Here is a 25755-nt window from a genome sequence, read left to right on the forward strand (position 1 = left end):
ACCTAAAACAACACCAGCATCCACAGACACAAAACACCATCACTTACACAACATCCACGCACCTCAAACAACACACACCAACACATCCCCTCACACATCACAACGGACACCACCTCACACATCACCCACATCACATCATGGCACCTCAAAGACACCCCAGGTTCTCTGACGAGGAGCTCAGGATCATGGTGGAGGAAATCATCCGGGTAGAGCCACAGCTATTCGGATCACAGGTGCAGCAGACATTCATTGCAAGGAAGATGGAGCTATGGCGCAGAATCGTCGACAGGGTCATCGCAGTGGGACAGCATCCAAGAACACTGGATGACATCAGGAAGAGGTGGAACGACCTACGGGGGAAGGTACGTTCCGTGGTCTCCAGACACCAGATTGCTGTACAGAGGACTGGAGGTGGACCCCCACCTCCTCCCCCACAACTAACAACATGGTGGGAGCAAGTCTTGGCAATACTGCATCCTGAGGGCCTCGCAGGAGTACTGGACTTGGGTAAGTCATATCTTTACTACTATATCCCCCCCATCCCACCTGCATGCCATCACATATTCCCACCCTTACCCTCACACCCATCACCCCAAAACCCACACATACCCCACCAACACAACCCACACATCCCAAAACCAAGCCCTGCATGAAACACCAATGCATGGACACGCATCACCCAAGCATGGCCAGTACAGAGACTCACTCATGCCCCAAAATCACCAATCACACAAGGACCAAGACAATAATGCAAGCACTGGAGTAGAGGGTTACTCACCCATTGCACACAATGGCACACAAACATACAATAATCATCCATTTACACCCCAACAGGTCCCCTACCCAACGTCACCGGACAGGAGGTGCCAGACATATGCAGTCCCCCCACAGAAGAGGCCCACAGTGATGACAGCAGCTCTGCACACCTGGATCAAGATGACCAGCCTGGCCCATCCGGGAACTCGGGACAGTCGGTACCCCTGCCACTGTCACAAGCTGTAGGAGGCTAGCCTGGCTTGTAGTGGGTTACAGACGTACTTACACCTTGTGCCAGGTCCAGTTATCCCTTATTAGTGTAGAAGAGGTGTTTCTAGCAGCTTAGGCTGATAGAAGGTAGCTATAGCAGAGCAGCTTAGGCTGAACTAGGACACATGCAAAGCTCCTACTATACCACTGGTGTCACATGCACAATATCATACGAAAACACAATACACAGATATACTAAAAATAAAGGTACTTTATTTTTATGACAATATGCCAAAAGTATCTCAGTGAGTACCCTCAGTATGAGGATGCCAAATATACACAAGATATATGTACACAATACCAAAAATATACAGTTATAGCAAAAGGAAGTAATGCAAGCAGTGTAAAGTTACAATAGATTGCAATAGGAATGCATAGGTATAGGGGCAACAAAACCATATACTCCAAAAGTGTGAGAGTGTCTGGTGTTCACTGCCAGTCTCCTGTAGGTGCTTCAGGAGAATGTGTAGAATAGGCTGGGGTGTGAGAGAGCCTGGTGTTCACTGCCTGTCTCCTGTAGGTGCTTCTGGAGAAGGTGTAGAGTAGGCTGGGTTGTGAGAGAGTGTCTGGTGTTCACTGCCAGTCTCCTGTAGGTGGTTCTGGAGAATGTGTAGAGTAGGCTGGGTTGTGAGAGAGCCTGGTGTTCACTGCCAGTTTCCTATAGGTGCTGCTGGAGAAGGTGTAGAGTAGGATGGGTTTGTGAGATAGAGTCCGATGTTCATGTACCAGCCGTCTACAAGTGCTCAGGAAGACCCTATACCAGTGGTTCTTAACCTTCTGACTTTGATGGACACCCAAGTCATTATTGGAATTTGGGGACCCACACTGTGTCATTAGTGGAAGCCGGGGACCCCAGCCAAACCATTTTTGATGAGTTGAATCACAAAACAGTACACAAAAACGAACAAACAAGCAAAACAAATGACGAAATCTCCCAGAAATCAATCTGAGGATAGCAACTTAATTTTCATCCTCCAGTTTCAAAGTCCTTCACATTTACAGAATGTTCAAAAACATTTCGGTTGTACTTTGGGTGTCTCTTCTTACATTCACTTTATTAATCTCTTAATATGATTTTCTAAGCAGTTACAGACCCCATGAGTAGGCTTCACAGACACCAATGGACCCCACATTTCAGTATTGTCTTCATCAATAAGGAAATCACCGAAGAGTTGACAGAATTTGAGTGAATGGATCAATCAAGTTTTATTTTACAATTAATGTATATTAAGGTATATTCCATGAAATCATTACATCGATAGTACAGAATACATCAATGATAAAAATGCATATTAACATCAGCTAATCAATTCATAAACAGTAGTAGGGAAACAAGGAACTGCTGCACCAAAACTATAATGCACATCTAATGTCAATAAATGATTATACGTTTGATGAAATGTTCAAAGATGCACAGACTAACTTAAAGGAATCCATAGTTTAAAACGCCAATGGCTGAATGAAACTTGCAGAAACATGTACCAGCAGCGTCCTCCAACCTACGGATGACATGAATTTTAAGGCTAAAGACGTTGATTTATGGCCTAAAACTCACACACTGAGGTCATTCCTCTCCAGCTTCAGTGTCTTTCATACTTTTGGACAATTTTTACAGGACACTTGGGTCATGTGGTATTAGGAGCAAAATTATTAGATATTTAAAACTTCTCACATTTGTTTTTTTTTTAAAAAGATTTGTTATTTTAATTTTGAGGGCTACAATACATTGACAAAAGCAGCTTGCAAAATGCAATTCTGTTTTCCTGATATCTGTTGCCTTAAAGTCACACACCTGGGTGTCTGAGCGACTTCCTGCAGCTCCTCATCTCTGCCCATCCGCACTGAAAGTTAGGGACAGATTCCTTATCAATCAACAAACCATTTAAATTAATCAAACATTCCCAGTGGCCTCAGCCGAGGCGGAGAAGACAGTTCTCAGTGAACTCCCACCGTGCCACGCGCGAGGCAAGGAAGGTACTTACCTGTGGTAAAGACCTTTCTGGTGGATACTCTTATCTGCCAGCAGATTTATCACCTGTAGAATAATCCCAGGCGCCAGTCTGGATCCCGAAACCTCAAAGCTCTCACATCGCCGGTAGGGGGCGTTGGTTCACATCGGGCCCAGAAGTGGTGCCTGATGATGTCACCAAAGCCATATAGCACACAAGGACATCAGTTTTCATCCATTTTTACCAGCTTCGAGACCAGCAGACTGACTAACATCAATAGAGTCACCCAGTACCAACATGAATTTGGAATCATATTAACTCGCCCTATAACACATCCATTAAACAGGGAGGTGGGTAGGTCAAGGAGGAGGTAGCTAGAGTATACCCCAGAAAGGTTGTTACCGCAGGTAAGTAACCTCTTGTTCTGATGGAGTTGGTGGAGGGTAGACGCGCTGACAAGGTGATGTCTACCACCTCTGGTGGCAGCTGCAAGGAGTTCAGATGTCCCTGTTGGAAACTGGGATGCAGCACCATTCTCTCCAACTGGGAGAGAAAGTCTAGTCTGAAAGGCAGCTTCAAAAGGGGACATATGGAGCAGAGTGAAGGTCTTCATGCCACACTTCCCTTGGCCAATTTGGGCGATGATTACTTATGACCGGTCTGGTGTATCTTCCGCAAAACCCAAGAAATCAAAGGAAATGTGTAGTGCAGTTTAAAGCTCCACCTCAACTGAAATGTGGCCCCCAAGTCTCCCATAAATGGATACTGGAGGGCACAGAACTCTAGAACTGAGCATATTAGGAAAATGCGAAACAAGTCCGCCTGGGGAGTACCGCACTGGTAAAAATCTCCTGAGCTAATAGCCATAGCAGATGCCACTCATGATCTACAAGATAACGGCAGCAAAGGCTGTCGGCTCTGGCATTCAGGAACACTCCGCTCCGGGGCTTTTGGTAATCACATTCCTTGGTGGTGTGCCCAAGACAAGTTTCAATGCTTGCAGGCAAATGAGATGAGACCCTATTCCCTCTAGCTTATTGACATAACACATCACTGCAGAGTCATCCGTCAGGATCTGGACAGACTGACTGTGGATGGAGAAGGCGTTGAGTGCCAGCCACATTGTCCAAATTTCTGACAGAACCTGTTCTTCCAGAGACCAAAGACCTTTGATCACCAGATCCTCTGGGCAAGCGCCCCACCCTGAAGTGTATTTCTATTGTAGCCACGTCGGAAGGGGAGCAAGTGCCATCTTGCAACTCAGGCTCACCTTGTCCCCCAAGTAAACCACTTCTGCTGCAGCACTGGGGAGATTATGCTGTACTCCGATAGGTCTCCCCTGCACTCTAGCCACTGCCTGCAGAGGCAACACTGTAGGGCCCACAACATTTATATGCGACTAGGAGAATGCAGGAACCCTTCAGACCTAGGAGAACTGGGACATTTGCATTGTATTGGAAAGAGGGAACCATTTCTACTGAGTGTCTGCAATCCTCTGAGGTGGAACCCAGTACTGACCCTATAAAATGGAATCGTTGGGAGAGAGTCAGGTGGAGTTTCCGCTCATTTGTTGACAATCCCAGGTTAAAAAGTAGGGCTACACCTGACTGTAGATGGGGAGATATCGCCTCCGGCGATCCAACTCTGATTAGCCAGTCATCCAGGTACAGCAAAGTAGGTGTGCCTGACCTTCAGAGATGAGTTGTAACGACTGCCATCACCATTGTGAAAACTCGAATTGCCGATGTTAACTCAAATGACAGCACAACAAATTAGTAGTGCGTAGAACCCACTCCCAAACGCAGATACCTCTGATGCAAATGCAGGATCGGGATGTGGGAGTATACATCCTGCACATCGAGTGACACCATACAGTCACCAGCTTCCAAAGTCAGTAACACTTGTGCTAGGGCCTGCCTCTTGAACGTTTCCTTTTTGACCTGTAGTGCGGTCGGAAGCAGTGTCATCTGCACTTCTCATCCCTCACCTGGGCCATGAACAGCCTCATCTCATAGTCCTTGATGGGCTTTGGGGGCTTGCTCTGGCAGTAGTTACAGGACCAGGAGTCGTGGTCTGAACCGAGGCACTAGTGGCAGATGAAGTGGGCATCTGTTATGGACACCTGTCTTCCCCAATCCCTACAGGGCCTGAACCCTGATCTCTTGAGAGTAGACATGGTACTGCACTTGTTGGAAAGATTCTGTGAAAAAACTCAAGACTCCTTGAGAAAGCGAGCTCCAGATCTGCACCAAGAGTAGAAAAAAGGGAACTGATGTCCTTGTGCCAGGGTGAGCCCTATATGACTCTGGTGACACCATTGGATGGCACTTTTGGCACTGATGCAATGCCAGGCCCCCTACCAGCAATGTGATAACCTAGAAGTTTCTGCTCCAGACTGGCACCTGGGGATTATGCTAAAGGTAAGGTATCATCAGGTAGAAGTATCCATCAGAAGCGGTCTCTCTTTAGTCACAGGTGCTGAGACTCTTGACTCTCGTTGATTCAGGAATCCTTCCATGTGAAACATGCCTGGACGGACAGAGCTCTGGCGGCACAGATGTGCTGTGCTCATTCTGGTATTTAACATCAAGAAGCAGTTTCATTTTCAAGTTCTGAAAGTGACCTCATTCCAAACTACCACTACCAGGAGGTGGTGATGGTCATTGGCAGGAGGAATTTGGCACTTTGTTAAAAATTAATTCTCTGGAATGCATTTGTTTCTACCATCCTTGGCGATTGAAGATTTTTTTTTGAAAATGTTATTGGAGAACTCCTTCCTCTACACAAGGTTGGGCGATGAGAACACTATACTTGGCGGTCCCAGCAACGCAATGCACATTTCAGATGATTCAAAATGCTGCGATCTATCTTATTTGTGGTCTGGGGAAGTCCCAACTACATCACAAACGTTCATTCTTTACTCAAAAGGCAGCACATACTTTTTAAGTTTTTGCATTCACAAGCAGTTCACAAAATGAGGGTTCCTTTTTGCTTGTAAACACAAACCTGAATATAATTTGTGTTCCTTTTTTTTCTCAATCCAGATTTCATTTGCATTGCCAAGGTTCCAAAAATGTATAGCAGGGAGTCCACAGTTCTGGGTTCTAGCTTCTATGACCTGGAATTCTTTACTGCTCACAATTACATTTTTACTTAACCGTCAAGCCTTCATATACCTATTAAGAACTACATTTTTCAACATCTTTATCTCCTATCAATAATGTTGCCATCATGCACTGATTCTATCCTTGCACCCAGTCAGGATTTGGTTGACTGATTCTCTGCAAATAAGAAACTCATAAAATATATTTACATACAATTAATCTAACAATGATTCATTTACATGGTCCAGGGTGAGCAGTCCAATCTCCCAAGGATCCAGCTGTTGAACACCACTGGGGAAGTACCACTATCGACGGTGCATTTTCAGATGCATGTGATGATGCAAATGATCATCACTGCTCCCGCATTAGGTCTTGGGAGGTAAATGCTGTGCACTGCAAATATTAACCCTGAGAGTTACAGCTTACGTTTTCCTACTTCCACTTCTCATTCTTTTGGACACTGTTCTCTGGCTGCTGTCAAAGAACCATCAATGCTGCATAAAGCACCCACACACAACAATCAGCTATGAACATTCTCCAGTTGGTGCTTGCTAAATTGGTTTGAGTGTGTTAGGTTTATGGATTTTAGCAGTAATCCCCAAGGTTTGCTGAAAATACACTTGTTAGTCGAAGCATTGCACATAGTGTTGCTTTTACAGGTAGCATGATCAGGTGTGCTTGAATGTTTTTCTTTATAACTCTATTTTACTGAAGAAAAAAACAAAACTGTTTATTTTCTTTTAGTCCACACTCTGCTGAAGTCTTAATGTGTTGCTTGCAGCTTCATTTTTTTTCTTATGCGTGAAGAAAAGAAATGAGAAGTCACTGAGAACAGGCACTTTTATAATTCTACAACTATCTGTGTATTTCTTCTTTCCTGACTAGCCGGGCTGCTATCATCTACTTATAATCACTTGGGATTTGAATGTCCCACATAATTGTAATTTTATCATTTTCTGTAATTTGCTGACGGCTATGTAGGCTCGGTAATCGAGTGAAGCTCTTCTCTTATTCACTGCACTAGAATGTTTTTTCCCCTGTGTGTGTTTGCTGATGTATTTGGAGGTGTGATAACTGACTTAAGCTCTTCACACATTCAGTGCAGTTGTATGATTTTACCCTGGTGTGTGTTTGCAGATGTTGTTGTATGGTTAAGTGACTAAAGCTCTTCACACATTCATTGCAGTTGTATGGTGTTTCCCCTGTGTGTGTTCGGTGATGTCTTTGGGGATCTGATAAATGGCAAAAGCTGTTCACACATTTGCTGCAATGGTATGGCTTTTAACCTGTTTGTGTCCGCTGAGGTATTTTTAGGTTTGATAACCGACTAAAGCTCTTTTCGCATTCACTGCAATGGTATGGTTTTCCCCTGTGTGTGTTTGCTGATGTCTTTGCAGATCTGGTAATTGACTAAAGCTCTTCACACATTCACTGCATCTGAATGGCTTTTCTCCTCTGTGTGTTCGCTGATGCCTTTGGAGGTTCAATAACCAACTAAAGCTCTTCTCACATTCACTGCAGTTATATGTTTTTTCCCCAGTGTGTGTTTGCTGATGTACTTGGAGGTGTGATAATCGACGAAAGCTCTTCAAACATTCACTGCAATCGTATGGCTTTTCCCCGGTGTGTTTCGGTGATGTCTTTGTAGATCTGATAACCGATTGAAGCTCTTCACACATTCACTGCATCTGAATGGTTTTTCCCCTGTGTGTGTTCGCTGATGTCTTTGGAGGTTTGATATGTCACTAAAGCTCTTTGTACATTCATTGCAATGGTATGGTTTTTCCCCAGTGTGTGTTCGATGATGTCTTTGGAGGTGTGCTAACTGACTGTAGCTCTTCAAACATTCACTGCAGTGGTATGGTCTTTCCCCAGTGTGAGTTTGCTGATGTCTTTGCAGGTCTGGGAATTGACTAAATCTCTTCACACATTCACTGCATCTGAATGTTTTTTCTCCTATGTTTTTACTACTGACTGTAGTTCTTCAAACATTCACTGCAGTGGTTTGGTCTTTCCCCAGTGTGTGTTTGCTGATGTCTTTGCAGGTCTGGTAATTGACTAAATCTCTTCACACATTCACTGCATCTGAATGTTTTTTCTCCTATGTGTGTTAGCCTGTGGCACTTGAATATGGATGAGGAACTAAAGCTTTCGCTGCACGTGTATGATTCTTCTTTCTTGGTTAGTGTCTCTCGGTCAGGTATATATTTATCCACTTCCCATGACTGTGTTTCCTGATGGGTCAACATGGTTGATAAAGCACATGTATTATTCTCACATTTCCTGTATTTGTTGGTATTCAGGACATTTGATTTCCTATTTAAAAGTAAAGAGCAATGGTCACTAAATACTTGCTAGATTCATAATATTTGTCTTGAGAAATATTGTGTTTTTAGATTGAATAACAGTTTTCAACATGTGTGGGTAAAGATTAATCCTTCTCCTTCTGGTCAGTGCATATTGGTACTGTCCTCTCTATTTTAGGCAGCAGAACTCTGCTTTCCTTTACTCTTCAATTGTTTGTCTCCGCTCTGTTGTGCTTTTCTCTGGTTGCTGTGGTTTGGCCTAGAAGAGTTTACAATACACCTAGAGCACTGAATGATGGTCTATTATCTTTTTAAAGAACAGAGTACTGTGGTAACCACATCATACCGATCCCATGATCAAAGCTGGTGTTGGTCGTCTGTTTATTCACTGATGTTTTCCTAAATATTTTATCTCATCATTTCTGACAGCCTTTTCAGATTTGCAATATTCTCTTCATTATTCATAACCATTTTGCACATTCAAGGCTTGTTTCCTGTTGGATGTAAAGAGATTGAAAATCACTAAATGGAAACGTAAAGGAATGTGTAAACAAAATAAAGTTGGTTGTTAAAGTCATTGTTTTATCATCATCTTTGAAACTCATCAAGGGACATTTCACCATACACAAATATTTAACTAAAAGTTCTGTTGAGCAAATCACATCTTCTTTACTTCAGAAAAAGTAGACATTTACCAGAGTTCACACAATAACTTTTTTCCATAGATCTTAATTGTTTTAATAAACTAAGAAACAAAAAGGGTGCATAATACAGGAAATTACGTTTGTTACCACTGCCACATATGTATACATGTCAGGTATTTTTAACGTCACATTATTTTTATAGACTTGGCCATTAGCGTTATACATCCCGTTTGTAATACATATGTCTTTACTACATACACATGGATGTGGAATTCATATCACCCGACGCCCAGGACATATTTTTGGGCATCAAGGGCAACAAGTTTTCATGTTTCTTTTGTCCTTGGGACAAGTAGGTCCAACCCTTTGGCTGCCAGTTTACAAAGAAGGGAACTGTCTGCAGTGGAGGTAATATGTGTCCATAAGTTAATGCTGTTCGAACTTGTATTTATGGTTCATTAATGAAAAACCTCCATTATTAGGGTGAGCGCTGTAAATAAACGTTTTAAGGTCATAGTGCCCTACTTACAGTGGTTCCAAAAAAAAAAGTGCACACTCATGTTTGAAAGGTTTAACAATATGAGGCTAAGTATAATGATCAAATAATTTTCTCTGATTATATACAGATGTTTGCAGAAGCTTGTAAGCAAGAGTGATGATTCTTTGCTTTCAAAATAAAATGTTCAGAAAAAAATGCAAGTAGGAAAATAACGTTTTACTACTATGAAATGTTAGGTGCTATTTCTTTGAAGGGTCATTTAGTAAAATGTATTGATGCATGCTAGTATGTCCAAAAAATATTCCTAATGGAAAACCATTTTCAACAAGATTATGGGAAGCATGAAAATAAACAAGCACTGGCAAAGCCAACCTATCTCACATATTTTTTGAGTCTTTAGGTTTTGTCAATGCGTGTCTTGTTTTGACATGGCTTTTGAAAACACTTTATTGTTGTGGGAGCTGCCAGGCCCTCACCATTGTAACAAACACTGGTAAAAAGAAAAAAAAGTTGTTGGTCTCAAACAGCACACATTGCCACCAGTGGCATAACAAAGGCCCCTCAGCCTCCTATAGGGGGCCCCCTCAGCACAGCACCAGCCCTGAATGAGTCTAGGGGGAGGATCTCTGTATTCTTTGCAGGGAGGCCCCTCCAGTTTCATTACGTCACTGATTGCCGCAATAGTCCCTGCACTGAACAAAACTACTTTGTGTGCCAATATACTCCTTGTGGAAGAGCAGAATGTGATCACTAACTGCAAAGCCAGCCGATAGAGAGAGAAATAGAAGTTTTATCAAAACAAAATGTCTTTGTTAACGCCAGACCTAATTAGGGGCCCAATTCTTAAAGAATTCACAAAAGCGCACCCATGGTATATGTCTTTGAATTAGTGGCTTTCATGAATTCACAAGAACTTACAGAAGTAGCCCAGGAAACTGTATGCCTAGAAAATATTTGTGAACTGTATTTTAGCATGAGCAAATATGCATGTGTAGATGTGCTCATGTGAAAATCTATTGAGCGTTTACAAGTTCACTTTCCCTCCAACCACTTTTTTCCCAACCCTAGAAGAACTTCTACTTCTGCCATTGTCATGAGTAAATTTCCAACCTTTTTCATTATGGGAAACGATTATAGAAGAGCTGGTGAAAATCCTTCAACTATGGAAGTTAGCAGGTTTGCAGACTCAAAGACATTCCAGCCCTAGAACTATTGCTTACTGCTTCCTCCAGAACCAGTACATAGATCTGCGGAAAAGTGGCAAATTAAGGAAATTGCTATAGTAGGGATTGAAATTGCAAGTATTCAAGCCCTACTATAGTAGTGGCATAATCAGAGAGGCTATTATCAGAGCTCTTACACAATCTTGAACTCCGGGCTGAGGACAAAGTCAGGAGTGCTGGCGTTGATGACGTCGTGGCTGCGGTGCGGGACAATGTGACTTGTGGTGCCCACAGGCCACGGTGTAGGCAGCAGCTCGGTGATGGCATCCTGCGGCGTCAGTATGACCAGGGCTGCGGTGTGAAGCGGGGCGGTGCGACGTGCTGTGTCTCCAGGTCACGGTGGAGGCTGCGTTGCTGAAGCGCTGTTGTCGGTAGGCCCAAGGCGGTCGTACAGCTGTAGCATTGCACATGTAAAACACATCAGTATGTGTCCTACCTTTTAAATACACTACAGCCTGCCCATGAGGCTACCTAGGGGCCTACTTTAGGGGTGACTTCCATGTAGTAAAAGGGAAGGTTTGAGCCTGGAAAATCGGTATACTTACCAGGTCCAATTAGCAGTGCAAGACTTCAAGCAAAGACACTGCAGTGGCAGGTCTGAGATATATTTACAGGGCTACTCATGTGGGCGGCATTTGATCTACAGGCCCTGGGCACACATAGTGCACTTTACTAGGGACTTACTATTAAATCAAATATGCCAATCATGGATAAACCAATCACCACTACAATTAACATAGGGAGCACTTGCACTTTAGCACTGATCAGCAGTGGTAAAGTGCGCAGGGCAATAAACCAGCAAAAACAGAGTCCAGCATACCATGAAAACAGGAGGTCAGAGGGCAAAAAGACAGGAAAACCACACCAAAAGATGCCAGGTCTAAACATGTCCCCTCCAGCTGAGAGTAGGGAGAACTACCCAACCCCTTGGGAGTTCTCCTCACTAAGGTGGAAAAACCTGGACAGACCATCAGCGTTGGTGTGTTCTGTGCCAGGACAGTGCTCCACCGTAAAGTCCATCCCCTGTAGGGAAATTGACCACCTCAACAGTTTTGAGTTCTCACCCCTCATATGCATTAACCACCTGAGGGGCCTGTGGTTGGTGAGACCCAAACAAGTAGGGTCATAGCTTCTTCAGTGCCCAGACCACAGCAAAAGCTTGCCGTTCAATTGGACTCCATCTCCATTCCCTGGGGAGTTGTCAGGTTGGCCTAAGCCCTCTTCGTTCAGCTGTGAAAGTGCCGCTCCAACACCATGCACTGAAGCATCTGCCTGTACCACAAACTCCTTGGAGAAGTCAGGGGCCAGCGGGGAGGGTGCCATGCACATGGCCTCCTTCAGAGTGTCAAACGCAGTTTGGCATGTCTCAGTCCAGATCAACTGTCTAGGCTGCTGCTTAGAAGTCAGCTCTGTCAGGGGAGCAACAATGATGCCATAACCCTTGACGAATCTCTTGTAGTATCTGGTGAGGCATAAGAAGGCTCTCACCTCTGTCTGGATCTTAGGGTGTGCCCAAGCTCGAATGGCATCAGTCTTGGGTTGCAAGGGCACCACCCGGCAGCTTCCTACCTGGTGTCCCAAGTACACCACTGACCCCTACACTATCTGGCACTTCCTGGCCTTGATAGTAAGGCCTGAGGCTTGCAGCACCTTCAGCAGTTACCACAGGTGGTACAGGTGGTCCTCCCAACTGGAGCTGAAAACAGCAATGTCGTCAAGGTAGGCCGCACTGAAGTTCTCAAGCCCAGCCAGGATCTGATTTATCAGCCTCTGGAAGGTGGTTGAGGTGTTCTTCAACCCAAAGGGCATGACCCGGAACTGAAAGTGCCCCTCTGGCGTTGAAAACACTGACCTCTCCTCGACCCCATCAGTTAAGACAATCTGCCAGTACCCAGGCGTTAAATCAAACGTGCTGAGGAACTTTCAACCGATCAATGAGAGCATCAGCTCTGGGGATGGGGTGGGCGTCAGTCTTGGTGAATGAATTGAGCCCACAGTAGTCCACACAGAACTGAAGTTCTGGTGTGGCACCAGATGCAGCAGCCTTAGGTACCAAAACCACTGGGCCGGCCAAGGGCTGCTGGAGTGCTCAATCACCCCTAAAGCCAACATCTTGGATACCTCATCTTTGATGCTGGTCTTCACTCTGTCAGCTAATCTGTAAACCTTGTGTTCTACAGGCAGGCTGTCTCCAATGTCCACATCATGCGTGCATAGATGGGTGACACCTGGAGTGAGTGAGAACAGGGTTGAAAATTGTCCCAGTAACTGGCAACAGTCACTCTGTTGTTCTAAAGTCAGAGAAGGGGAGAGGATCATGCCTTCTACTGACCCACCCTGTTCCCTGAAGCATGGTTAACCCAGACCTCTCAAAGTGGGGTTTGAGGAGGTTCACATGTAGGACACTCAAGGAGTTCCTAGGAGTCTGCAAGTCCACCAAGTAGGTGACATCACTCTTGCGCTCCTTTACCTCTAATGGCCCTGTTCACTTGTCCTGTAGAGCACAGGGTTCTACTGGGGCCATGACCCACACCTTCTGACCAGGCTGATACTCAACCAAAGTAATATTCTGGTTGTACAAGCGTTTCATGTCCTCCTGGCTTGCCTCCAGATACTCCTGAGTGAGCTTCCTGAAGCAGGCAGTCTGGTTTCTGAAGGCCAGCATGTAACTAAAAACATCCTAGGGTAATTTCCTAGGAGCTTGCTCCCAGCCCTCTTTCACCAGACTTAGAGGTCCTTTCACAGGGTGCCCATACAACAGATCAAAGGGGCTAAAGCCAACCCCTCTCTGTGGTACTTCCCTGTAGGCAAAGAGAAGGCATGGCAAGAGGACGTCCCACTTACGCCTCATGGAGTATGACAGATCCCCAATCATGCCCTTCAGGGTACAGTTGAATCTCTTGACCAACCTGTTACTTTGGGGGTGGTAAGGAGTGGTAAACCTGTAGTTAAATCCACAGTCCTTCCACAGGGTCCTTATGTACATTGACATAAAGTTGGTACCCCAGTCAGATACTCCCTCATTGGGGAAACCCACTCAGGTAAAGATCCCCATCAGTGCCGGGCCACAATGGGTACTGTCACTGAATTCAGAGGGATAGCTTTGGGGTACTGAGTGGCATGGCCCTCAAAGACTAGGATGAACCTGCTGGCCAGGGCGGTCTTGGGGTCCAGAGGCCCAACTATGTCAATATCCACCCACTCAAAAGGGTGCTCGCGACAGGGAAGGGTTGCAGAGGAGCTCTACTTTTCCCTCCACTTTTGCCACTCACGTGGCAAGTCTGGCAGGACCTACGAAAAGCATTTGTATTATGTCTCATTTGGAGCCAGTAGAAGTGGGTGACAAGCCTGTTAAAGGTCTTGCCATCCTCCTAATGACCTATCAGAGGTCTCCCAGTTCACCCACTTGTTCCCCTGTAGGTGCCAGGGTGTCCCCCTCGAGGTCAGCCTCCTCCCTGACCATGGGAACTTCAGGGGCCGGTTTCCCACACCCCTTGCCCTTTCTCTTGGCAGGCACCTGGGCCACTGTTTCAGGCTCCAGGTCCTCCTGATCACCCTGACTGGTTGCCATGGACCTGGTTGTCACATATGCCCACTCTGGCAACCCCAACATACCCAAGTGTGACCTGAGCTCCACCTCTGTCCAGGCGGAGGTCTCCAGGTCGTTGCCCAGCAGACAGTGAACAGGCATAGTGGGGCTCACTTCTATCCTTAAGGATCATGAGACCTCCCCCACTCAAAAGGAATCTGCACCAATCTACACTGGCCCTCTGAGTTGTCCACTGCAAATACTTGGTGGAATACACCAGGGACTATCTGCTCTTCAGACACCAGGTGACACTGGACCGCGGTCACACTGGCTCCAGTATCTCTGAGAGCCTCTACCTCTAATCCAGCATACCATAAAAACAGGAGTTCAGAAGGCAAAAGACAGGGGAAACACACCAAAAGATGCTAGGTCTAACCCTCACATACTATGGGTAGAATAGCACTAATAACGTGGAATGTTCAGGGTATGGGCTCCACTACAAAATGACACGTGGTACATGTATACCTCAAACAGGGGCACACATCGCCTTTCTATAGGAATCTCACACCGGTAAGGAGTAGGAACATAGATAACAGAAACACTGGAAGGGCCAGGGCTACTGCACGACATACTCTGCCTATATGAGGATGGCTATGTGAGGTGTAAGGTGGATGTGGAGTAGACTCCAGTGCCTCTTCAAATGCATGGATACCATAGCACAGGGGCTCTACTTGTTTGTGGAAAGGATCCTATATGGAAGTGTCTACTCACCGAATACAGACCAGTCGCAATTTCTGAGAGAGCTGACAGGTCAACTGGTCTGCTGGTCCCAACTCCAATGGATAAGTGGCGGCGATTTTAACTGCATATTAGAAACAGAGCTCGGGCAGTCCCACCCACTACTACCTCTCCAATACCCTGAACACTCATGTCAAATTTTAATAGGTTGGACTCAAAGAGTCATTTGTTTCTTGGGCAACGTCAATTATCCCTATCGGCTGAACACTGTAGATCCATATTTTATGTATTAATCCCATTCTTAGTGATATAGCAATTGATGGTGCCAGTCCTTCAGGTGGAGACCTTCTGTTCGGAGATCCCTTAGTAAAAGAAGTAACCAGATCTGACAACATAGTTACTTCTTTGGATCAGGCCTTTTCACTAGGGCTGGGAGGGGCCATTTCTCCTACCAGACTACACAAAGGAGTTCCCCGTTGCAAAAGCACATGGAATGACAATCAAAGAAGCACCCTCTTCTTTCAGTCCAGAGGTCAGGGTCACGGAGGACAAATTCCACATGGAAACGTCTGTGAAAATTCAGGAGACTCTTTGTCCAGAGGTTTATAACCTGTTAATTTAATGTCTCACCCTCTCTTCCTGGACACCGTCCTATTCACTTGTATCACCGTGGCTGTGCCTTGCAGCATATCCTCTGGTGCTGTATGCCACAACTGCGCTATTTGGTAGCCGGCCTCTACCGCAGCCAAGTCATTTATTTCCAATAGACTGCACATGCAATAATCCTTCTTTATAACTGGCAGTGTGATTCACCCTTCATGCATTCCATGTGTCAATGAATCTACAGACATTTGTGCAGGACCCTTGTTCCACAAGTGTTGCACCAAGCCTTTAGAAACAAATTCCCAGGTGCCCAATATGGCGCATTCTGAAGTATGGATACCGCACAAACAAGAGGAAGAAAGCAATCACCATTGTTGAACGTCTCTCTGGAACTCAGAGAAAGTGTTGCATCGATTAAAGAGGATATAGTACTATTTATGGCAATTAATGCTGAATCCAGGTTAATTTCTCATATTGTCAATACATGTGGCGGGGTGTGCGATGACCAGAAGGATACCGTCTGCGTACAATGATATTTTCCTATTATGGGCTCTATCAGTGCGTGCATTTCCTGTTATCCAGTTTGGTAAAGGTTCTTGTATTACTGCATAAAGCAACCGAAAGCGGGAACATCCCTGGCTTGTTCCTTCCCATTTCTACCGTGAATAATTTTGACAGGAGCCCACTCACTTGCCCTTGAGTCATGAGGGTGATATAGTGGAGTCTGACCCAGAACAAAAATGTAATTCTGAGATGCATTTAATAAGGGTCTTAGTGTTGGCATTCCAGAATATAGTGCTCACTTAGGGGGTTCATTAGAGATAAAAAAATGTCAGGATACTAATTGAAGAGCCAGGCCATCAGCTTCTTGTGGATTAGTGAGAAGTGGTGAGGGCGTTCTGATGCGTAACTGCACGCCTCAGGAGTGATGTAGAAGGCCTAACCACCGGAGCTGGGCCTGCGTGTGTGGAGATGTAATGCCCCAAATGGAGACAAGATATTGGCCAGGAGTAGTATGTCATACAGTGTTCAATCTCTATTCAATGTCGACTGCAGGAGGAAGAGCTATCACTGTGTTCTTACAATGTGTTTATGTTGGTTCAATTCAACACAATTCATCCTTGTGAGTTTACTAGATACCCATTGGTGTTCGAGGCAGTTCCTCCTTTCATCCACTTACTGATGGTTGATTTTTTACCTTTATCCACAATAAATATAATTGATTAAAGGGATGGACTGGTTAGCAGTGTGAGCACATTCTTGGTATATTTAAATACATGCCACACGTCATAGAGTCCATGGTGCCTGTACAAGAGGATGTGACATCAGCTGAATTCAGAAACAATCAGATGTACATGAGCCGATGAAGCATCTTAGGCAATCGGGTCAGATTCCCAATGTGTTCCCAGTACACGTGCATTATACATATCAACAACGTTCGTATGTCAGACTGTTAGAGATCAGCATCTGGCTGAAGCCTCTGTGCCTGCTGTATTTGCAGTCGTATGAGTGAGCTCTGTCTGTTCAATTGGAATGTGTGTCGTCTTTCTCAATGCTAAGATCAAATAACTATGGATCCCTTTCTGAGGGGCAATGAATTCATAATTCAGGGTGTAATGCGTGTTCATGATCAAATCAGTATTACAACTCATACTCTGCAATTTTTCTTTACACAACCTGTCACAGATACAACTGGTAAGGTTATCAATATTTCACCCATTCATTCATCTGCTCATTCATCGATGCTCCTGACTATCCCCCACTTCACCCTGTGGTGCTAGGAATGGGGAGGTAACACAAAACAAAACCCCATGGTATCAGAATTTCCTCAGAGTATCTTCCCTCCAAGAATTACAACGGCCCCTTGAGAACCATGCTCCAAGAAAGATAAGGAAACGATAAAGTCAAAAAGCTAAGTGTGCTTCTTTATTAACAAAGCGCGTATTATTTTATTGGCAGTCTTGTGTGTGGGGGTGTTTGGATGGGTGAGTGGGCAACTACGTGAATAAGTCAATGGGAGACTAAATGGATGGGTGAGTAAGTGCAGAGATGAATGCATGAATGCACACACAAGTGATAATATAGACAAATGAAGGAGTGAGTGATGTGAATGAATGGGTGAGTGGATAAATGAAAGGTTGATGGGCGAGTAAATTGATGAATGAATCATTTGCGAATTACTGAGTTCATGGATAAATGACTGAATGGATGAGAAGGCAGATAAATGATTGAGTAAGTGCATGTGTGCACGGATACGGCATACTGCAGCAAACACCAGTGGATACATTGTCTCTGTAAACACCCCTCATAGTATAGTAAAAACCAGTGCAGTGTGCATAGAGTCCTCATAGTGCAGTAAGGGGAAGTGTACACACAGATTCCTCATACTGTAGTAAAATGTAGTGCAGTGCGTACAGATTACTCATAGAGCACTGAAGATGCAGTGCAATGGAACAGATTCCCTACAGTGCAGTAAGATCCAGTGGAGTATGCACAGTTTCTAATAAACAGGGTGGCAACACGCAGTGCATTGTGCATAGATTTGTATAGTGCAGTAAGATGCAGTGCATAGATTCCTCAGTGCAGTAAGATGCAGTGCAGTGCACAGATCCCTCACAGTGCAGTAAGATGCAATGCACAGATTCCTCACAGTGCAGTGAGATGCAGTGCAGTGCACAGATCCCTCGGTGCAGTAAGATGCAGTGCATTGCACAGATCCCCTCTTTAACACAAATGATGACCACAAACACCCCCAGGGCTGGAAGGAAAGCCCCCCAGAGGTCCCCGGATAGAAGAGCCCAGCTCAGCCCGGCTCCTGGCAGAGATTCCTCACAGTGCAGTAAGATGCAGTGCACGGATCCCTCAGTGCAGTAAGATGCAGTGCAGTGTACAGATCCCTCACAGTGCAGTAAGGTGCAGTGCAGTGGCACAGATTCCTCACAGTGCAGTAAGATGCAGTGCACAGATCCCTCAGTGCAGTAAGTTGCAGTGCACAGATCCCCTCTTTAACACAAATGATGACACAAACACCCCCAGGGCGGAAGGAAAGCCCCCCAGAGGCCCCCGGATAGAAGAGCCCAGCTCAGCCCAGCTCCTGGCAGAGATTTCCTCCAGGATTATTCAGTCTATTTCTACAAACACAGCAGAAGGTGCTGACAATCTCCTACCTGAGCAGAACCCTGTGCAGACATTTCCAGGCTCTCTCCTCCTCCTGGGGCTGGGGGGGGGGGGAGGTGCAGATTTGGGGTCCGGGGGGGGTCTGTGAGGGTCTGAAGATGAAGATAACTGCACAGACAGACAGGGGGTCCTTCCTCCTCTGCAGCAGGCTGGACACAGAGGGAGAGGCCGGAAGTGATGTCAGCACCCGCTGCTGTCTCTGCCGCCCCTGACCCGGAAGAGGAAACTCTCCTCCCTTTCATACAATGTGCTCAGTGGATTTCACCAGCAGGCGAGGAGCGCCCTCCGGTGGCCGCTGACGGAACCGCCGCCTCCAGGCTCCAGCAGTGAATACATTTCACACAAAGAAGCATTTTGTGGCAGAAAAGAGTGAATTGAAATGAGGGCTTGTGTTTAATAAAAATATATGAAACTGTAGGTTTCTGCTACAACTAAACTGCACTTTTTTCAAATTTTTCTGTTCATGTCGAATATTCTTTGTGTTTAATACACCTGCGTATCCTCAAACAACTCTATGGCACTTTGGATCAAACTGAGTTTGGGGTTAAGGCCATTATTTGCGCCTTAAAATATTAAACCAGAGGCTTCTGTTTGCCAGGCTTTGCAACCGCAGACTTTATGTCTCTTATTGGCTGCTTTCTCATATCACTTGACCCAATTCAGGTGAGAAAGGATTTTTTTAAGCCGAAAAGTGAATTATTTTAGCTGCCTCCAGCTTTTATGTATGTTAATGGGTAATATTAATTCATCCTGATTTTGTTTTTAAATCTCCCTTTTTTCAGATTGCTGGCCTGTATGCTTTGTCATACGTGACCCAGGTTAACATTTTAATAAAGGAAAGTGGGAGATTTAAAAAACAGAACTGGGGGAACATATTTTACCTATTTTTGAGCCAGAGGGAATTTTAGGCGAGAGACAGGTAAAGTAAAGTCGGCTTTATCTTTAAAAACCAGGAGTCCCCAGCCTAAATTGGGTCTGTTGCCATGCAAGTTTTGTTGACCACTTCCTTTCAACAGAGGCTAATTTAGAAAACAAATAAAGAAATATATTGTAGTGGCAATATATTCATAAGACAAACCAATATGGTTTGACTCACACAGAGATTTCTCACATAGAGGGTGTTATTATGAAAATGAGTTAGTGGTGCTAGGTCTGAAAGATGAAGAGGGTATTTTACCACTCAAAAATATGACGCTCATTCACACAGACTTCTATTAGGGTTGCCAACTTTTCCAAAGAAAAAAAAATTGCCATTTGTTTGTGTTTTAAGATTTTGCAAAGGCATGGACATGATACTTGAATAGGGCTTTGTATAAAATTGTATCTATTTTCACCATGATTTTGCTGTCTTCGTTTACTTTAACTATCAGTAACGGGTCATTAAGGCAGCGTTAGAACACATTTTATAGTGTTTATATTTGTTATTATAAGTGTGCACCGATAAGAGGAAAAATACTGGCTGTAGTTTGTTTTTATACTTTTCGTACTGGCCGGGACATTAAATACTGGTCGTGACTGTAAAAGACCAGCCAGGAGGTAACCTTAGCTGCTATATCATAAGGCACTTAGCACTCTCGTGAAAAGTTGCCTGTGGTGCCTCCGCATGACATCAGATTTGACGTGCACAAACAAAGAGCCCTAATGTCTCACTCATCAAGAGTGACACTCACATATGTTGCAGTCATGCTGAAATCTTACTCACACCAGCTGGATCTTAGAAATGATGGGTGGCGGGGGGCATGAAACTGGAGCTTCACAAGTGTCTTTGCTTCAGATTTTTACTGTGTGCAGAGAAGCACCTTACAGCTAAAATAATAGTAACTATTTTCATCTGAGTACAGTAATTATTCAGCACACTTAGGGGCATATTTAAGAAAAGTGGTGCCCTTTAGCGCCCCCCTACTGCCTCCATGTGTGTGCTGTATTTAAAATAGGGCGCACCATGGCACAAGGTAGGGGGCAATAGCATCATTTTTCATGACGCTATTGATGTACTCTCCAGGAGTAGCACCAAAATATTACATACAAGTACATAGGGTCCCATTATAAATAATGGAAGCCCCCTTTTTTTTGCCTGCTCTGAGTATGCGTTATAAGTGCCGTACAAAATGACGCATGGAAATCTGTTAGATTTCCTTACACCATTTTGTTCGCCCTCCCCTAACGTGGGAACGCCGCCTTTGCATACATTATGCTGGGATCCAGGATGTGGGTTGTTTGAATGTCACAGACATGAATGTTCTACACTCAATTTGTGTTTGTCTTGGGGTCAAAAAGAACCCTGCGTCTTCCAGACTCCACCAGAACTATTTGTATTTTGGTGCAGAGGACTGAAGTGTATCTAGTATATAGGTCATTACCGGAAGTGACAGCTTTGTATTTCATTAAATATATAAAAAGGCAGGTAATGGGTGCAATTAAACTGAACATCTTTTTAAAATGTTCCTGTTCTGTGGGGTATTCTTCATAATTAATACAGATGGGTCTCCTCCAACAACACTCCAAATTTTTGTTTCAAATGAAACTTTGACAGTCTTTTTGTTAGCTGCTTTGTTGAATTCTGGGGTTGCAGCCATTCCTAGAGAAAAATACCGGCCATCTGTTCATGTTTTACCACTCTGCAAAGCCCGGACAGGATTCTTAAGTAGAACCTTAAATTACATCACATTTATTAATTTTAACTTTGGCATTTCTGTGTTTACCAACGGAAATAAAGAGATAGGGTACAATGACCATTACCATTCCCAACAACCTCCTACCTCTCCCTTCCCCACCCGCCCTGCTTCCATTTGCCTAATAATCACGATTAAAGCTACATTCATGATCCTCAGTGCAGTTCGTGAGAAGACCTCTTGGGCCTTGTATGTCCCTCAGACTGCGTCATGGAGCTACTCGCACATCCTGGCTACTGCTGCTTCCTCTTGTAACGTCCCCTCTGATGACTCTCTGCAGGAGACTCCAGCACTGCTTGTGTCATAACACCCCAGGAGAGCAAGCATCTATAACCCTGTTGTCTCTGCGGGCTTTCTGCATATGTGCCTCCTCCGCCCCTGACCATTCAAGTGAATCCTTGCACCAGTCCTCTTGTCTGGGAGGTCTAGGACTGATCCAGCTGATCCCGATGCGCCTTTCAGCCACCAGTAACCCCAACATTGTAAAGCGGCAGCTACATTTATTCTTTGGGTTATCAGGGAGGAGGCCCAGCACCCACAGTTTAATCATATGTGACACTTCCCATCCCATCACCCCTCGAAGGCGGCGTAATACCCCCATCCAGTATAGCATGATAACCGGGCACCGCCACACCATGTGCAGAAAATCAGCTAAGTTAGGTCCCCATCTAGGACAATCCGGTGGTCTGGAGGGGTAGATTGTGAGTAGCCTTTTAGTAGAGAGATATGTCATGTGCACTATATTAAATTGAATCCATTTAAATTGTGGGTAACAGAGACCCTGCATCCTGCAGCATGTATCTTATACCAGTCTTTAGGCTATTGCACTGCCAGATTTCCTCCACATGGAGTGGAGCTAAGCGCCTAGCAGCGCGGAGCATGCAGTAAATATGTGTAATGAATGTACGACCTCCCGTCATAGAAAGGAGTGTCACCAAAGTTTGGGTAGGCTCAGGGGCCTCGGGGAATGACAGCCACAACTGCCGAGCCGTGGTTGCTATTTTGGCACATTGGAGGAATTGTCTCCTCCCTAGATCAAATGTCTCCATTGCATCACTCAGGGTCACAAATCGCCCAGCCAGATATAAATCTGACAGCATACTGCAACCTCCCTCCTGCCATCGTTCATTTGCCATTGCTCGGGATATGTGTACAAAATGGCACACTAACCATATGTCTAGTTCTGGGGCATATGGCACTCTACCCATTACACACCGCACCACTCTCTCCCACAACTTGCTCATGAGGGAATACATCAGGCATGACTCCTCCATGCACCAAGGACACCCCCAGTTGGTTCCTTCAAGAGTGTATTCCAATAAGGCCCTTTCCCAATTATGTTCCCCATCCAGGCAATAGACAGCATGCTGCAGATGTGCTGCTAAGTAATAAAGTTCCAGATCTGGGACCAGCCCACAGGAGCTCCACTAACAAGTGGTCAAGCTCCCAGAACACAGCTCTTGGTATTTTGTACGTAGCGCCCTGTAGTACATACAAACAACGGGGTAGTATCACCATTTTAATGAGAGAAATGTTCCCCATCAGGGCCAATTTAATCGTAATGACAGACATATTCCTATCTCACCAAGTCAAAAGCTTGCTGTATGCCCAAAAAGGTCGGAGTGAACTGGTCCTCTGCTAGTATTGGGGCATGCATGACATGAGTCATGCGGCGAAGGCTTCACAGCGTATTAGGGGGCGCTATAAAGCCTGATCGGTCCATGTGGACCAACTGGGGGAGATGTGGAAGTAACCTAGCTGCCAGGACATGACTAAATATTTTCAGGTCCACATTTAGCATGGAAAGAGTCTGATAGGAACCTGCCTCTAGAGGGTTGTTTTCCTGCCTTGGAATTAGGCCAATGAGTTCCTCTGTCATGGAATCTGGGAGCACCACCTCTCCAGTGCCTCATTGTACATCGACAACAGGCGATACGCACTTGTTGTAGGAATATGTTGTGATCTCTGTAGTTAAACGTGCTGGCTATCAGCACTCTAGGCGTGCCCCTAGGTGCAGTGTCGCCATCAGTGCTCTGTTGGCCCTTTCTATGGAAAATAATTTTGAAAGGCACTTAGGTTTGAGTGCGTTAGTTATCCAATCTTCAAGAAAAAGTTCTGCAGAGGGGCCTTCCACCCTATCTGAGAAAACAAAGTGCCCCTCAGCATCTTCCACAAGCTCTTCTACTTGTGTCACATTGCACTTGAGCCCGGCCACCATGGCTTTGAGGTCCCTGATTTCCATCTTAAGAGCCGCTACGTCCTCTTCAGTAGTGGTCACCCTTCCAGCCACCTTGCGCAGGTCCAGGTGAAGATGATTCATGTCCATGGACAATGCGTCCATTTTGGTTTCCAGCACCTGCCTGGAGCCCTGGACTGCTGCTAGTATTTCAGGGGTGTCCTGTGGATGGTCGCAGCCTCCTGCACCATATCTACCTGTGACACCTTTTCCTGGGGGACCAGTCAGGGGACTGTGTATTGCACTATTGTAATAGACTGTACCATCTTCGACCCTTTGTCTTTCACCATGGTAGGCTTGTCAGTGTGAGTCTATGAGATAGAATCAATGGGACAGTATTTGCTGTGCAGAAACTAGACAAATTGCAGACAAGCTCAGTTTCTCTTTTAGCATCCCTCGTCTCCTTGCACTTAAATATCAGCACACAACTCAGTTGTGTCCCCTCACCTAAGGCCTCACACCTCTGCTCTTCTCATGGGCCAGCATAGGCTCAAAGCCACTCTACCATAGCACATCCTCATTGAGTTTGTCCCCAACCCCCTCCTGTAGGCTTTTCGCCCATCCCGGTAAGTAGTAGTACAGCAGCATATGTGAAGCCCACTAGCCTTTGACCTGGTTTTCGTGGTACAGTGGTCACTTCAGCTCCTCAGCCCTACATGGGGCACTCCCCCGGTTGCTGGTGTCCTACCCAGGGCCCAGCAGCCCCAGGAGCCCCCCTGGCAGTACCACAGCTTACTGTGATGAGGAGTTCTCAGATAATGCAGTGCATTTCCTGCTTCATTCCGTGCCGTGGCACTGCTGACTGCGGCAGTTCTTCGCTCGGCTTAGCTTCCTGCTAGGGCAGTAAGGATCCAACGTCCAGCGCCAGTTGGCGCTGCTTCAGGTCATATATATCCACAATCAGTTTCTACGCGGTGTGCAACTATGTTGTGATTGGTGGTATTGGGTGCCACCGTTTATTGGCGTCCAGCAGTCGCAGCCCCTGGGCCCCAGGCGGTCGTGGCACAAGTAGGAAACCCCAGGCAGGGAAACCACAGTCGTACATCCAACAGGGTCACCCTCACCCTGCTCACCAATCCACCACAATGCGTGGCATGCTCTGTCTCGTAAGGCTGTCCCTCCAACCGTATCCCCACTCCGATGTTACGGCCACACACATATCTGCAAGCACTGAGCAGTTTGAATATTTCAATTGTGATGGGGATCCGGGGTAATCGGCTGTACAGTTCTGGGCTCCAATTACCTTACAAACCATAGGATTATCTTAGTGGGAAGGACCCCATAGGGTGAACAGAATTTGTTATTGCATGTAAAGCTAGGTTTTCAGTAATCTCCTATTCATCAGCAGATCGTTGATTTGGTATCATTGAACAGGCAAGAAATTCCACAGTGGAGCAGCCTGCATAGAGACAAAGCGACCACCGAATCAGCACCTCTTCACTTGGGGCACAATGAATAGTCTGGCATTAGTCGAGCGAAACAGATGGGAAGGTCTGTGACAACAGAATCTTGATTGTAGAAAACAGGGACCAGTCTGGTGTAAAGCTCTGTGTACTACACCCAGTACCTTCCACCTGGATCCTTTTGGAACAGAGAGCCAATGCAATTTATCCAGCACTACACAAGAAGTACCAGGGCGGTACCGAGCAAGCTTGGCAGCAGCAGTCTAAATCCGACACATCTGTTTTATGAGATAGTCAGGGGCACCTAACATCAAGGCATTACAATAACCCAGACGGGTCAGAATGAGTGACTGATCACTTGGGAGTGGAGGGAAGAAAAAGAAAGGATTTGCATAGTGTCCTTAACAGGAAAAAGCACATGGATGAAAGTTTTTTCACTTGAATAGAAATGGACAGACCGGCATCCATGTAAACCCCCAGGTTATGAACCACTAGGGATGCACCAGGTGTAGAATACGCTGGTTGAGCCCAAATGCTAGCCAGTAAAGAGAGGGGAGATTGCCAATGGAGCAGTGGAGAATTTCATTTTTTAACTAATTTAATTTAAGTGAACTCCTTCCAAGCCAGCAGGAGGGACACCTTAAAC

At 45.4% G+C, this 25755-nt stretch overlaps 1 pseudogene; it reads right to left on the reverse strand.

The window, feature by feature from the left end:
* Window positions 1–1273: 1273 nt before the first annotated feature.
* LOC138286905 (zinc finger protein 883-like) lies at window positions 1274–23811 on the reverse strand (annotated as a pseudogene).
* Between the last annotated feature and the right edge of the window lie 1944 nt (window positions 23812–25755).

This window comes from Pleurodeles waltl, chromosome 4_1 (genome assembly GCF_031143425.1).
Source record: "Pleurodeles waltl isolate 20211129_DDA chromosome 4_1, aPleWal1.hap1.20221129, whole genome shotgun sequence".
Taxonomy (NCBI): Eukaryota; Metazoa; Chordata; class Amphibia; order Caudata; family Salamandridae; genus Pleurodeles; species Pleurodeles waltl.